At 42.9% G+C, this 16,154-nt stretch overlaps 1 long non-coding RNA gene across 1 annotated transcript in view; it reads left to right on the plus strand.

Moving 5' to 3' along the window:
- Nucleotides 1-16,110, plus strand: part of LOC102008072 — a 19,983-nt gene extending 3,873 nt beyond the window's left edge. Inside the window, exons 3-4 of the long non-coding RNA XR_259880.1 lie at nucleotides 14,269-14,362; nucleotides 15,658-16,110. This is a non-coding gene — a long non-coding RNA (uncharacterized LOC102008072). The remainder of the gene's footprint in view (nucleotides 1-14,268; nucleotides 14,363-15,657) is intronic.
- Nucleotides 16,111-16,154: the final 44 nt, after the last annotated feature.

Raw genomic sequence — 16,154 nt, forward strand, 5'->3', positions numbered from 1 at the left:
AACGGACAATGCAAACAGAACTCAGAAAATGGGAGATTAGAGGACCTAAAAAACAGGCTATCCTGAGAAAATTGGAAAATTTCAAATGTACAAAACAGCTACTTCTGGGGCTGGGGATTTAGCTCACCGGCAAAAGTGCCTGCCTGGCATGCGCAAGGTCGTGAGTTCGGTTCCCGGTACCAGAGAAAAACCAAAAAAAAAAAGAAAGAAATAGAATTACCCAGAATGATTAATAGATAATTTTGCTAACCTAAGAATTTATTTCTTTGCAATGCCCCCTTTTCAAACAAGAATTGGAGTTGGAAAGTTTTTACTTTTAAAATAAATACTTTTTTAAAAAGACAATAGCATCACATGTTCATTACACACACACACACCCTCCACCCCAGAAATATCTAATACAGAATCTCACTTGACAGAAATGACTCTGAAAGCAAATCTTCTCACTTGTTAACCCCAGTTATTTCCGGTAGTAGCAGGAGAAAGGAATTACTAGGAACAAACATTTGGTGCCAATGTGTTAGGTGTTTCAAATTTTTTGAACATGCTGGGCGTGGTGGCCCATGCTTGTAATCCCAGCACTCGGGAGGCTGAGGTGGGAGGATCGTTGCGAGTTCAAGACCAGCCTGGGCTACAAAGTAAGCTCAAGGCCGGCCTGAACTGCATAAGGAGACCCTGTCTCAAAAAAGACAAAAACAAAACAAAACAAAAAAAATTTTTTTGAACATGTATTTTATTTGTAATTAGGGAAAAAACCCAATCAACCAACCAAACAAAAAAACAATAAAACTGGGCGTGGTGGTGCATGCCTGTAATCCCAGCACCTGGAGACTGAGACAGGAGGATCACCAAAAATTTGAGGCCTGCCTGGGCTATATAGTGAGTTCAAGGCCAGCTTGCACTACACTGCAAGGCTCTGTCTCAAAAATCAAAAACAAAAACAGAAAAACAAACAAAAAACAATGTGACTTAAAATCACTAGAATAAAATGGCACCATATTAGACATCATCTCACAACTTGCTTTTACATTTAATACTACATCTCGGGAGATGTAAAAGTTCTATAGATATTTAGAATGGCTATCATAGCTACAGCTACTATGTAGATATTGCTTAGAAATTGTAATGATGAAGGTAAAAAAATCAAAACAATACTTATCGATTAATCATTGGTGAGCTTATGTAATTTGTTGGTATAAATAATTGTTATACTGCTTACTTCTCAGAAGCCAGGGTCTAAGTCTTAATCCTGTGTTAAGTTTATCCTCCCTGTTGCCGCTCCTTGGATCTGGCCCAACAGGCTATCGTCCAGAAAGCCCTGCAACACGTGGATATTTTCAGGAAGTCATTTCTATCATGGATAGAGTGCTGCATGGTGATTTGCTTTCTTTTTTTAAAAAAGAAAAAAAATAATTATCAAGAAGAGCTATGTGGCAAATGTATTCGTCTTACTAATCATGTGCCTGAGTGCTCAGAACTAGAAATAAGTTCTGTGCTTTCAGCAAAAGCAAAAAGCAGAGTCCTTGCCATGAAGTTCCTAAATACACTCTTTAACAACCCAGTGCTGAAATGAAATTCTCTTAACTAAGATGGTATTTTTGATGACTGTGAAACTTTATCCCATTCCCCCCCACCCCAATTGCCTGCTTGTGGGATGGGCTTGGAGCAATGCTGCAGCCAGGGACTGATCACTGGGTTTCTGCATGCATCTGCATATTTCCTCAAATGCGGGCCACCGGCCACAATGCAATTAAATGCCCACACCACCAAGTTTCTGAATCCAGTACATCTCCCTAGGCCTGACTTGCATATTAAAGACTGAACCGAACACATGCTATCAATACATAATCTGTTTACCTGTCATCTGCCCCCCTCCTCAGTATATTGTTTTAAAGACTTCATAACAGATATAGAACTTAGAATATAGTTATAAAAAACCTACTAATAAATAGCAAGACACAAACCACTCCAAAAACTGAGTTCATGCAACTGTATTTCTGCCAGCCTGGATCTTACACTAACACATTTCCTGCAGCAGTTTTCCCAGACAGAGTGCCATTTACAGATATCTGCCAAGCCTGGTCAAAACACAGCAGCCCTAGAATAAGAGTTAGCATATAAAGTGAGGGTGGACTGAGCAACAATCTTCTCCCTAGGGCTCTCTTTTATCAGCCGACCCCGCCTGAAGAATAGAGCCCGGTGCTTTTATGTTTCAAGAGCACCATATGGCATGATATGAGTGCACTTTAATGACTTATTAGCATATTCTTCCAACTAGGCTTTCCTAGTTAAAACCAGCTTGGCAAAATCTGAATTTGAAAATATTTGCATGAAACATCCTGGAATAAACAAGGCTGGGCCATTTGTTTGCTTTTCTGAGTAGACGAAAGAGAAGCCATTGGTCTTTCATGACAAGGCTCTTGAAAAGCACCAGGCTGGCCACCTCCTCTCCTCTCTTCCTGCTAGTGGAGGCTTTTGGGAGATGTCTGCAGCACATTGTGGTGATTTGTCTCCCTGTGGCATGAGGATTCCCCACTCTGCCTAGATTCTGTGCTTTCATAATGCTTTCTGTGAACTTGATCCTTCCTTTGTGGGGAACTAAAGGAGCCTGTAGCTGAGAGCTTGTCACCTGCCTGCCTCATTAAAGCTCTGAAGCACCAGATCAGGACTGGGGACTTCTATGCAGCTTGGCTAGGGAGAGATGTGGACTTGAGGCCAAGTCGTGTTTCCACTGGCACGGCTTGAATCGTCTCCGTGAAAGTGGGGCACGAAGGAAGCAGAACAGAATGCAGACATCTCTGCTCCCTAGAGGACCCTGGCCTCTGTCTATTACACATGCACTGTAGGGCTTATTTTTATTTTCAGATTTGTTGAGTATAGATGTCTCCCTTTTCTCTTTCCCGAGTCAGTTCCTGGTATCTTTTGTGGATCAGGAGGCTCTTGACGCAGTTTGCCAGGGAACATGCATGTTGAAGGGATAATCTTGATGACCCCACAACAAGGCTGTAGATGAGTATTAATTTTACTTTTTAAAACCTTTCCACTTTATGACAGACACTGCCATAAACTGTCTTCCTGGTTATTTTTAAGTTAGAGGCACCCGTGTGACAATATCATGACTATTGAGACATAAGTGGGTATCTGCTGAGTAGAGTTTCTAAAAAAGTTTTTATTTTCCTGGTTTAAAAAAAGGAGACAAATCTAGTTGGCCTGTGCCTTCCTTTTACTTTACCTTTTTCTTGTGTGGAATGAGATGAAAAGGCTGGAGGCACTCCAGCTATCCTGCAATCACGAGATAAGAAACAATAGGCTAGAAGCCAACACACTAAATAAAATGAAACAAATAAACTTGAGGTGTTAAAGACACCCTTACTCAGGTTTTTCACAACCCTATCTCGCAGATTAAGAAACAGAAGCTAGAGTGGCTGAGTGAACTTGCTCAAATAAAACAAGTCCTCCAACTTCAAATACTGTGGCCTTTGTATTTTAGGTCTAAAGGCAATGTTTCCTACTGTTATTGCACTCTTCTAAGTGCCAGACCTTAAAGCAATATTTTTATGTGCATTACATTATTTAAGGTTTATAAAAAGCATGTGAGGTTATGTTATGGATTGAATCATGTCTCCCCAAAATCCATATACTGAAGCTTGAACTCTCAATATGACTAAATTTAGAGATAAGGCCCTTAGGAGGGGATTAAAGTTAAATAATGCCATGAGGGTGGGGCCTTAACTTAATAGGATCAGGATCTTATACGAAGAGACCCACTGCCCTGCTCCAAGGGTAGAGTCCGAGGCAGCCACCTATGGGCCAGGAAGAGAGCTCTCCCAGAGCTTGAATTTCTAGCCACCAGCACTATGAGAAATAAATGCCTGCTGTTTAAACCATCTTAACTATGGTAAGCAGCCTGAGACAAGTAGGTACTCTCATTATGCCTCTTCGGGAGATGAGGACACGGAAGCTAAGAAAGATGAAGTATGTTCAAAGCCATGTGGCTAATAAATGGCACTTTTCCTTTCTTTTTTTTTTTTTGTCTTTTTCCCACTACTGGAAATCAAACTCGTGACCTTGTGCTTGCCAGGCAGGCACTGTGCCACTGAGCTAAATCCCCAGCCCCTAACACTTTTCCTTTCTTCAAGAGCTGATATGTCTGTAGCCAGTATATGGACAGTCTTGTTAGTAAGTTTATAGCAGATTATTTCCATTTCTAAAACTAAAACAATAATACTTTAGAACAGGGCTCAGCAAGCATTTTTTGGAGAGAGCTAGACAGTAACTAACTTAGGCTTTCTGGGCCAGATGGTCACTGCTGGAGCTATCAACCCTGTGTTGTGAAACAGCTAAGGGCAATGAACGAATGGGTGCCCGCATCCAGGTAGAGGTTTGTTTTACAAAATCAGGTGGCGGGCTGGAGTTGGCCCATAGCCCGAGTCATTTTCTAACAACTACTATTGTAAAACAATATTAAAATGGCAATGCTTTCTGACTTGTAATGGGTTTGGGTTCTACTGCATGACTTTGGATAAATTTTGTAACTTGGGCCTTGCTGTCAGAGTTGGAATGGTGATACCGGCCCTGCCAGCCTGGCAGGGGTGTGGCTGGGATCATGGAAGGTACTAGACGTGGAAGGGTTCCTGAGAAGAGCAAGTGCTTATGCAGAAGGAATTTGATACTGGCATGATTTGATGCAAAGACAAGATCTTTGGTTTGAAGGTGAAAATCAGCCAAGGCTGACCCGGGCCCTCCAAGGAAACCCCGCTCCACATGTCTGCCTCTTGGTCCACAACCTCCAGCTATATCTGGGATGGAGCAGCCCTGGGAGGAAGATTCCAGGCTCCCCATGTGGAGAGCCCTATGTGGCTTTGAGCCATGTCATTAGTGACTGAGCTGTCTGTCTATGCTAGGGAGGGTGTATGAGTCAGTTGCTCATTGCTGGATACAATACCTGACACCTCCAGCTTATAGAAGTTTATTTGGCTCATAGTTTCCAGTGGGTTCAGTACACGGTTGGCGGGCACCCCTAAGGAGAAAGGGCTTGGTGTTAGGGCATGGTGGAGGACAGCTGCCCACCCCATAGCGGCAAGGATGCAGAGCAAAAAGGGAGGTGTGAAGCGTAAGAATCTAGCCTTCCAGGCCAGACCATGTGACCTGCCTCCAGCTGAGTTCTGGCTCCTAACAGCACATTCAGGGGTGAACTCATGAACAGATGAATCCGCGGATGAGTATAATACCTCCGTGAACCAATCACCTTCCAAACACATGAGACTTTGGGGGGCATTTTAGATCTAAAGAGGGGTACACAGGAGTGACTCCAGTGAGGAGAGAGAGAGGGTGGCCTGCCTCTCTGCTTGGCATGGTCTCACAGTGAACATGACTCTGCCTCTTGGCTTATGCTTTAGGGAACAGAGCTATGCCTGCTACTTTCCTCTCTTCTCTTTGCTTTTGCTTTCTGAAACTACCATTTGCACCTTGAGAGATCTCAGAGGCTGTTTCTGGTGTCTGAGAAAGTTTTTGATTTCTGAAAACTTTAGAAGTCAACTTTTTGAAAAAATTGGAGGACAGGGCAGTAGACAACCCTTCAAAATAGTTCTTGTGGGTTGGAAAGGCCTTTTCTCTCTCTTCCTCTTTCTCCCCTTCCCCTTCCTCCTCCTTCTCCCCCTCTTCCTTCTCCTCCTTTTCCTTCTCCCTTTCGCTCTCCCTTTAAGGGTACAGGGGATTTAACTCAGGACCTTCCCACTGAGCTACAAAGGCAGCCCTTTTATTTTGATTTTTTTGAGAGAGGGTCCTGACGACTCGCTAAGTTGCCAGGCTGGAGTCAAATTTGCAACTTCATGCCTTGCTCTTCCAGAGTGATGGGATTATAGCCCCATCCCCACGGGCCCCTTTTAAATACTCTTGGACCCTGTTCCCATGCCTTTCTCAGGCTCCCCTTTCGAAAGCAACCTCTCCCACCAGATGCCATCCACCCTGGCCTTCTCCATCCTGACTGTGCTGTGGAGTCCAAGCATGTGCTTTTTGCTCCCAGTTCTGCACCCCAGGATGCATGCCCATCCTCCAGTCTGCCCCTTGGACACCCACTCTTCTCTCTTGCCAACTTCCTTCTCCCCTGAAGAGGGGCCCGAATGTAAGGCCTTCTCAGAAGCCCACCCCATAGCCGCTGAGCATTCTCTCCCTTTCCCTTGGCACTTGCAAGCTCCGTAGCCCTTTTGGACCTTCAGGTTCTTATCATCTTCTTCTGTGTTTCTCAAAGCTTCTTATACACAGCAGGTGCTTAATAAATGCCAACCTAATGCCAAAGGAAAGCAATGAGAAGTAGCGGGCATTGATAATTTTGGAGGGAGAGAGCTGGTTCCCATGTATCCCTTGAGAGCTAGACAAGGTACCCAGTGTGTGAGACAGTGCTTTGTGAGCTGTGATGGCATCACATCCTCAAGGTCATTCATTTCTGGGATGGGTGGTGGGAGCAGCCTTCATCCTATTTGTGTGTTTCCTAAAGACACAGATGTGAGCAATGAAGAAGGAATTTGAGGACAAATCTTATGTGTGATGCTCTTGTATCTCCAAATAGAATTGAATCATCTCTGAGATTCAGGGGATTTAGTTTCCAGCAGTGTCCTCATGGACCTCTATTTTTATGTTCTAGTCCAAGACCCAGGCTCAGCTAGTGTGTTGGAGTGGCAGGGCCTCGTCTCTGAAATCTGGTTGTGGCCAGCCACATCTCCTCTACATCTTCCAGCGTGCTCCACCCAGTGGCTTCCCCGTCTGGACCCTAGTTTGCTGCATGTCATCATCTTCTTAGCCTTCTTTTCTGTGGTACAAGGTCAAGGGACAGCAATACCGGTCAAATCTCTGAGGCTTAATGTGCCTAATTAACTCACATATGCCACAGACAGGAGCCTGCACTATTTATAGCACCAAGAAGTGAGAAAATGTCCCCTACCACGGGTATCAGGTAACTAATGCAATTCTGCCAAAGTTTGGTTGTGAAACACGAAGCCTCTGAAGAGCATTGGTGTTAAGTGCACACCAAATATTCAATCCAGACATGTCGTGCTTGAACTATTCTGGGGCTCATAAACCTTTCATCAGAATCAGAGGTGAAATATTTGGCCTTATTTGTAAGCCCCATATTTCTAAAGACCTTAGGGGCTCATTTAGTATTCCCAGCAGAAGGTCACAAGGTGGCTTTTCAGGGCTTCTGGTTTAGTGGATCTGACGACTTTAAGCAGGAGATACTTTCAAGGATTTTCCAGAAACCAGAACCTCACTTCTCCTGCCCACGGCCCACTCTGTCCCTCCTCCTCCCTAACTGCCCCCCTCAAGTAACCCCTTAACCCAAACCCCTTGTATAGCTGTACAGAGTCCTTACGTTTTCTGACCACAACACTGAAACTTTTATTTAATATTAGAGAAGGAGCTGTCTGCTTTTTAGGCAATCTGTATTACAAAAGGCTCATTGGAAAGCTGAGGCTTTATTAGCAGAGAGGAGGAGACTTAATTTCACAGAGGTCTGAACTCTAAGTGTTGAGGGGCCTTTGAAATCATCTAGCTTACTCTTCATTTCACAGGTGACTTTTTTTTTATATACCAGGAATTGAACTCATGACCTCAGGCTTGCCAGGCAAGCACTTGTGCCACTGAGCTATATCCCCGGCCTTCATTTCACAGATGAAATGACCGAGACCCAGAGGGGAGAGGTGACTGGCCCAAGAGCATGTAGCTGGTTTGTGGCAGAGCTGCACTGCGCCGTACTCACTCCCAGATCTTAGCCAGTCCCCGAGTTATTCTTTGCCTCAGTTGCCTCATAGAGATTCTGAGGCTTGGGAGATAATCCCTCTAAGAATCATTAGCACATTGCCTGGGCAGAGTGACAATTAGCTACTGATGTTCCTGTCATTACTATAGGTGCTGATGCCAAAGTGAGCACATGTTCTTGTCATTATTAGGACCCAGAGTATTCGTTCCTCAGGATCACTTGTTTTGCACCTAGCTTTGTCCTTCTGTGACCAGTAGTCGATCCAAATCTGAGATGCAGAAGCTGCTTTGCCATGGGATGCTATGCTGTAGGTGATGCTGTAGTGTAGACACTGTGATTATCTTCTTTCCCCAATAATTCTGCCCTCCAAGGGTTTGGGAACCCCATGAAAAAAATATCACGTGAAGTTGTTCCTAAGTTCCTGTTATTACACAAATTAAGAAATTAATTTTGAAAACAAGGACGAATCTGCTTTCCTCATTAAAAAGTTGTGCACTTGCAATCATGGAGAGGCCTTTTCAATGTTGTTTGGACAGTCTGGGGCCTTATGTACCAGTGTTAATTTCTCACCTGCTGACTTCGCTACCTGGAAGGTCCTTTCCTGAAGCAGTCTTTCTGAAAGGCCATGGCTTAGATCAGGCCTCTGGAGAGAAACTGAGGCACTCATTGGTTATATAACATTTCTTAAATTTTTTTTTATTTTATTTAATCTGAGCTACTGATATGAAGACAACAATATGTAATATAACAACCATTGGTAAATTCCTACCATCTTGTCTAGTGAAACATTTCTAAAGTGACAGAGTGTCCTCCAAGGTCTCCAAGCAGGGTTCTGACTCCCAGCACAGCACCCTGCAGTGCACCACACCATCACATCCACAGATCGCTCTTCACTGTTGGCAAGCCAACCAGGCAGTGGTTCAAAACAGGGCAAAAGATGTGAACGAGCCTTCCTGCCCTTCCACCCCCACAGTGGCAGGTTGAGGATAGGTTACAGGCTATTTCACAGACTCAGTGTGTTATCAGCTGTTGGCTGCTAAAGCAAATACTTGAGATAGTCAATTTATAAGCAGAAAAGGCTCATTCTGGCTCCTGGTTTTGGAGCTTTCAGTTTGGGGGTGATGGGCCCCATTACCTATGGGTTTGTTACAAGGCAGCACACCATGGTGAGAGCATGAGGCAAGGCAAAGCTACTCATCTCATGGCACCCAGGAAGGGAAAAGGAGAAAAAGGAAGGTGCTGAATCCCTATTATCTCCGTGAGGAGCACAGCCATCGTGAACTGAAGGTCTCTCAGTAGGCCCTATGTCTTAAGGTTTCTACCACCTCCCAAAAGCACGCATTTGGGCCAAGCCTTTAACATATGGTCTTTTAAGCGGGGATGTTTAAAATCAAAACTATAGTACATGGTTACCCCACCCCATCTATTCCCTTCCTGCCCCACTATGTCACATAGATACTGTCAACATAAGACTAGGATATACTTTTCCCTTGAATGTCTCTGCATTTCAGTGATAAATATGTCTACCTATATATATTTAAAATTATTGTGGGTATTATCTGTGATATGATACACAAGTGGTATACTCAATAAATTGTTTTACAACTTTAAAAAATTCTATGATTCTGAATTTTATTTACATTGATATATATAAATGTAGTTCATTTTAACACCTATGTAATATTCTATATAGTATCCTAATACATAATTATACTATAGGTTACTTTTCATTTCTGCTATTGATAAATGATATTGTTATGAGCATTTGTTCCTACCTCCTTGGCTGCACAGGTAAGAGTTTCTTTATGTACTGTAAATGCCTAAGCACAAAACTATAAGGCACATTATTAGCCCTCCTCGACAATGCCTAAATGCTCCTCAAAATGAAGATGCCTGTTTACTTTCCTGGGTAGGAGTTTGTATCCATGCCAACACTTAGTATTCTGAAACTTTAACATTTTGTGTTTCAGTTGTCATACATTGAGTTTTTGCTCCATGAAATTAACAGTAACTTTACGGTTTATAATTTTGAAGATTTGTGTGTGTGTAGTGCTAAGGGTCAAAACCTGGGCCTTGCCCATGTGAGGCAAATGCTCTATAGCTGAGCTATATTCCCAGCCCTGAGAATTTCCCAAATCTTGACCCCACCCCTCAGTTTGCTTTCCCAGAAAGGAAGGAAACTACCTCATGTATCTTTTCAGAGAAATTCCATGCATTTATAAAGACATCTTGTGTATTGACACATACATATGTAATTATGAAACATGTACTTATCCTATTCATATGATTTTGAAGTTTACTTTTCCTATTCATTAAAAGATCTCAGAGATTATTTCAATTTAATAGTGTTAATATTTATTTTATTTTAGTTTTTTGAGCTAGGGTCTCACTGTCTAGCCCAGGCTGGCCTCAATTAAAACAGTCCTCCTGCCTCAGCCTTCTGAGTGCTGAGATCACAGACATATGCCACTATGCTTGCCTATTAATATTTATTTTTAATGGCCAATTTAAGAATCCACTTTTCCTTCATTTATATCTTTGTACAAAAATATGTCATCTCTGTTATCTGGGCTTCTGCCTGACTTGGGTCCTCCTGCCCCACTCTTACCTTGGGATGGCCCACACTGGAGGCATTTTAGCCTCCTTTCCAGCTGGACCCTCCTAACTAAAGTAATCCTGTAATTCAGATGGAAAGTTCTTAACCAGGTAGTCACCGTAAAAGCAAATATTGGTAACGACAGTGTTACAGGAAATAACCGAGCCGTCTATTGTCTTATTGGGTTATGAAGAATGCAAAGTCATTTTGATGTTAGTAATATCTGCCATTATTGAGTTCTCACCATTGTTGGGCCTCATGCCTTGCATAAATTATACTTCAGTGCTCTCAGCATTTCTGTGAGGTTGATATCATTGAGGTGATATTGCTAATATCACTCTCATTTTACAGCTGTAGAATTTGGGCTCGGGGCACTTAAATAACTGGCCTTAGATCTCAAAGCTGGTAAGAATTAGCGTGGCCAGGACTCAGACCTAGGTTGATGGGACACCAAAGCCAAGCGCTCTTAATGACTGCCACATGCCCCACACATCTCTAATTTAGTTAGCTGTGTCACTGTGAGAAGATTTAAAGTGTCTGATATATGTTGATTTATATGTTAATTTTATAAGCATATTGGTTATTAAATATTATAATAGCCCAACTTCCAATTATATTGCTCACCACTTCCCCAAACCTGAGTGATAGCTAAATCAAACTCGTCACACTTATTCAAATATACCTTGTATTTTCCTGCCTGCTAGAAGTGCTGAGTAAAGTCCTCAGGTCAATCACCTCTGTTTTGCAAAAGTTTAGTTCAATAAACTTTTCTAGAGCTAGGGGAAAAGGCTAACAAGGAGACTGGAGAGAAAGGGAAATTTCGGGAGGTGTCTGGAGTCCCTGCTCCTCAGCCAAGTCAACAGAGACAGACTATTAAGTGCTTCTTGCTATTTTGAACCCTTTGCAGACACCCCATCCCTCGCTCTCCTTGAGATTCTGCGTTTTGCCTTTCTTGCAGTCCTGGGAATGGAACCCAGAACCTGCTCAAGCCAGAGCCTCTTTGTTTTTTTTTTTTTTAGTTTTTCTCCGGTACCGGGAACCGAACTCACGACCTTGCGCTTGCCAGGCAAGCGCTTTTGCTGCTGAGCTAAATCCCCAGCGCCCGAGCCTCTTTGAAAAGGAAGCAAAGTCACCTCCTTTCCACTGTTTCGACTTGCTTTCATCTTTCTCATTTCCCTCCCACCACACCCCAATCCAAGGCAGGCTTTGGACAAAGCATTGTTCTCTTTTTGACCTTTTCTCTGTCCCTAACTGAGATGGGAATAGAGCCTTAAGCAGATGGGGTTTCTGCAATCTTTGCTTCATACTGGGGCAGCTGAGAGTTGACAGGAGGAATGAAAGAAAGAACTCACACTGCTGCCTGGCAATGGGAAGTGTGCACCTTTGGAAACACGCGGCCTTGTGAGTTCTACAACCGTCAGGAGAACATTGCTCTTCATTTTCACGCACTTGTAGGACTCTGGAGAGCTCACACTTGCTGTGGGAAGTGTGGGAGTGCGTGAGGCAGCTATAGTCAGTAGAATAAGTAGACTAGGATAGCTTCCATCTCTTGTCACCTTCTTGTCACTTGAATGTACCCAGCATCCACCCTCTTTAGGGTCTCTGCTCCAACACCCACTTTCCTTATTGGGATCATCTGGCTGCTCTGGGAAATTCTTGGTTGTGGGGACTGTCACGTGCATAGCAGCATGTTAACAACACCCCTGTCTCTACTCACTGGATGCTGCTACCATCCCTGCAGCTGTGACAGCCAAACATGTTTCTAGACATTGCTACATGTTCCTTGGGAGCTAAACTGCCTTTGGTTGGAAACCACCACTGTAAGCTGCTCCCTCGGCCTGGCACTGTTTTCTCCAACGATCCCTCTTTCCACCCCTGCTTCCTTCAAGTCTTCATGCAGGCCTGACCTCTGTGAGCAGACCCTATTTGGTACAGCAAACTGCTCCTCTCCTCACACCCTTCCTTTCCCTCTCTTCCTTCTTTTCTTCCTCCCTTCTTCTCTTCCTCCTTTCTTCTTTCTCCTACCCTCCCTTCCTGACGTAATGGGGATCAAACCCAGGGCAATTTATCACTGAGCTACACCACCAGCTCTACATTTCTTCCTTTGAGAGAGGGTTTTTCAGTTACCCAAACTGGCCTTGAACTTGTGAGCCTCCTGCCTCAGCTTCCTGAGCAGCTGGGATGTTGGATGTGTACCACCACACCCAGCTTCACTTTTTTATTTTTAGAACTACCTAGTGTGCCATTGAATATGCTTTTTTATGTGTTTATCTCTGTCTTCTTGTACTAGAATGTAAGCTCCTGAAGGGAGCAATTCTGTTTCTTGGTGCTTCCTAAGGATCTGGAGAATTTCCTCACACAGGATTAAAAAATAATAAAAAATAATAATGCAAAAGGCATATAGTGAAAAGCCTAGCTCCCATTCCTGTCCTCTGTCCTACCAGTTCTCTACCCTCAAACCAAGTAATCACTTTTATTTGTTACTGATGTGTCCTTCCAGAGTTTCTTTATGCAAAACCAAGCAAATAGGAATGTATATCTTATCCCTTTTTTGGGCAGTACTAGGGATTGCGCTCAGGGCCTTCACACTGATTTATATCCCCACCCATCCTCCCTTAATTTTTTTCTTACTTTTGAGACAGGAGCTCACTAAGTCTCTACGTGGCCCAGGCTGGGCTCAAACTTACAATGTATATCCATTTTGCACCTTTATTTTTTTCATTTAAATTTATAAGCATTATGAGAATAGTTTTCAGTCTAGGGAGATTTTCTTTGTTGTTTGCACTTTTCCTCCCTGTGGTTGAAACTTGGCCTGAATATGGCCTGAGTGCCCTGTTCTTCCTCCTGCAGCCCTTTAACCAAGCAAAAACTTGATTTTCCTGATAAGCTTGAATCCAGATTCCAGCTAGACCCCTGTCAGCTGTGGGCCAGGCAACAGGTCTACCTGCGCTGCTTCCTGCAAGAGACCTATTCATGGACTCAAGTTCAGATGCCATTTGGTTACTTTGGGTTATGTGACAAGTTTCTTTTCCTTTTGATATAAATTATATTGGTTTCCTCTAGGACAGGGTTGAGCACTGGTACTTCTTAAGAAGTAGCCAACTTGTGAATGCAGACAGTAGTTTGATTTTTTGTTTGTTTGTTTGTTTGTTTGAGAGAGGGTCTCACTATGTGGTCCAGGCTGGCCTCAAATTCATAGTGATCCTCCTGCCACTGCCTCTGGACTGTTGGGATTATAGGCATGTAGCATTATGCCCAGCTGATGCAGACAGTATTGACCTGCACTTTTGGACAAGAAAGCCCCTGTGTGTTCCCAGCTAGCATTTCCAGTGGCGGCTGCAAGATGGGACCCATGCAGGAGAAGTATGTCCCATGGCCTTGCTGGGGGTGACGTCCACTGACAGACATCCAGGATTTGCATGAGGATCTCCAGTACACTCATCAGTAGGCCTCCAGCAACTCTGGAAGGCAGATTCTGGGAGCGCCAGAGACAGTCAGTTGCAGCCTTGGGAGACCAAAGGCACAAAAGATTGGAGAAGAAAAATCTGGCCTGGAGCTACAGTGTGACTCTGTGAAGGACTCTTCATCCTATGGGAGCAAAAGAATAGTGTGTGTTTTCAAATTAAGCACTTAGTGATTATTACTTTAGCGGTCTTAAAACATTTAGCTCTCAATTTATCAAGCCCCAGCACATGACATTGCATGTTAGCCCAAATGGCTAGATTTTCCTACAGACCTGAGAGATAAAATACATACCAACCTTCAAAACTGTAAACAAAGAATTAGAATGACAGATCACTACTAGTTAAAAGAAGCTGTTATCTTTGGTGTTCATACATAAAGATCCTCTTCTCATTTGGGAGGGACACGTTCAGGTCATGATAATTAAACCTTGTTTTTGTCTCCCTTGTTCCAGAAAGATTAGTGAGAAGCTGTAGCTGACAAGAAGAACAGCTGGATCATGCATCTTTCAGGGGGGAAGCACTTGCGCCTTGGTGGCTGAAGGACCGGTGAGGAAATCCTTAGGAAAGACTGAACTCGTCTTTTCATAGAGGATGCAATCTAATCAGCATCCGAGCAAGGCAGAGGGAAGGAGTCTGTGTTTATTTTTGTCTGGGATCTATGGAAATGTAGGTTTATGGCTTGACTTGAGCTTTGACAGTTAAATATATATTGCACATAGAACAGCATTCACTACCAGCCCAGGGCTGGTTACACTGATTTCACAAGGCACCTCCAAAGCAGCAGACAGCTGCCTTCCCTGGCTCAAGTCTGGGCCACCTTGCAATAAGTCTCCAGAGGAGCCCCCAACCATCACTTCCATTACCCTCCCCCTGCCCCAGCATGTGGGGCACCAAAGGTCTTCAGTGGCCACATTCGGTCACAGTGTGCTGGAAGGAGGGATACCTATTTGTTTAGGCCTTTGTTTTTTATTTTAAATATATGACATACATTTTAATATACATGTACTATGTGAATGAAATACATTACTAATCTTGTTTGTTTCAAGCTTGAAAATAATATTCCAATCCTTTTTGCAAGTTTTTCTGAGATCCATGATTTATAGTATGTTTAATTTTGGGGAATCTGAGATCTGATTCAGATATACTACAGTTCACTGATTTAGAGTGCAGAAGTCAATGGTTCTTAGTATATACACAGAGTTGTAAAACTAGTACCAAAATATAATTTCAGAACAACTTGTCACTCCCAAGAGAAACTATACTGATTAGCAGTTACTTCCCATCTCCCCCACTCCCTCAACACTTAATCACTAATCTACTTTCTCTTTCTGTAGAGTTGCTTATTCTGGACTTTTTGTTTGTTTGTTTATTTGGTACTGGGAATCAAACTCAGGACCTTGCACTTGCCAGGCAAGCACTTGTGCCACTGAGCTATATCCTCTGCCCTATTCTGGACATTTTATGTAAATGGAATTATACAATGTATACCATTTGTGCCTGCTTACTATTCTTTTTTTCACTTAGCATAGTGTTTTCAAGGTTCAGTCATGTTGTGGCATGTGTCAGCACTTCATTCTTCTTTACTGACTATATAATATTCCATTACATGGATATACCGGACCTAGTCTATCCATTTATCAGTTGAAGAATATTTGGGTTGTTTATACTTTTGAGTATTTTGAAAAATGTTGCCTTGAACATTTATGTACAATTTTTCCTATGGATGTATGTTTTCATTTACCTTGGGTATGTATCTATTAGTAGAATTACTGTATCATATGGTAACACTATGTTTAATATTTTCAGAAACTACCCAACTGTTCTCTTTTTTTTTCTTTCAGGGCTGGGGATGGAACCCTGAGCCTCATGCATGCTAGGCAAGAAGTCTGCACTAAGCTACATCCCAGCTCATCTGTTCTCTGCTCGTTTAATAGAATGATAACCATTGTGCTTTATCAAGCCTAGGTCTCTATCAGGACTTGGGTACAAAGCACATATTCAAAACAGCAGGGTCACAGTTGCATTTGCATATGACAGTGAAGTCTTCTCCCAGCTGGCAAACATCCTCCCGTAAACTAAGAGTTTCTTCATTTGTCCTACTTATCTTTTCCTCTCCCTTCCCCCATTCCAAATTATTGTATTTTCTCATCAGTGTTTGTAGGTCCAGCTTACTACCCTTGAAGGATCACAACTATAGGAAAACCAGAAAAATAGCTATGATGGCACCGTGGGACTTAGAAATTCACTCTGGGCTGTATTGGCATGTGCCTCCCACTACATTCTCTGCAGACAAAACTTACATTTCAAGCATGAATTCTTTTTTTTTTTTTTTTTTTTT

The sequence above is a fragment of the Chinchilla lanigera genome, unplaced genomic scaffold, assembly GCF_000276665.1.
Source record: "Chinchilla lanigera isolate Chin_1 unplaced genomic scaffold, ChiLan1.0 scaffold00009, whole genome shotgun sequence".
Taxonomy (NCBI): Eukaryota; Metazoa; Chordata; class Mammalia; order Rodentia; family Chinchillidae; genus Chinchilla; species Chinchilla lanigera.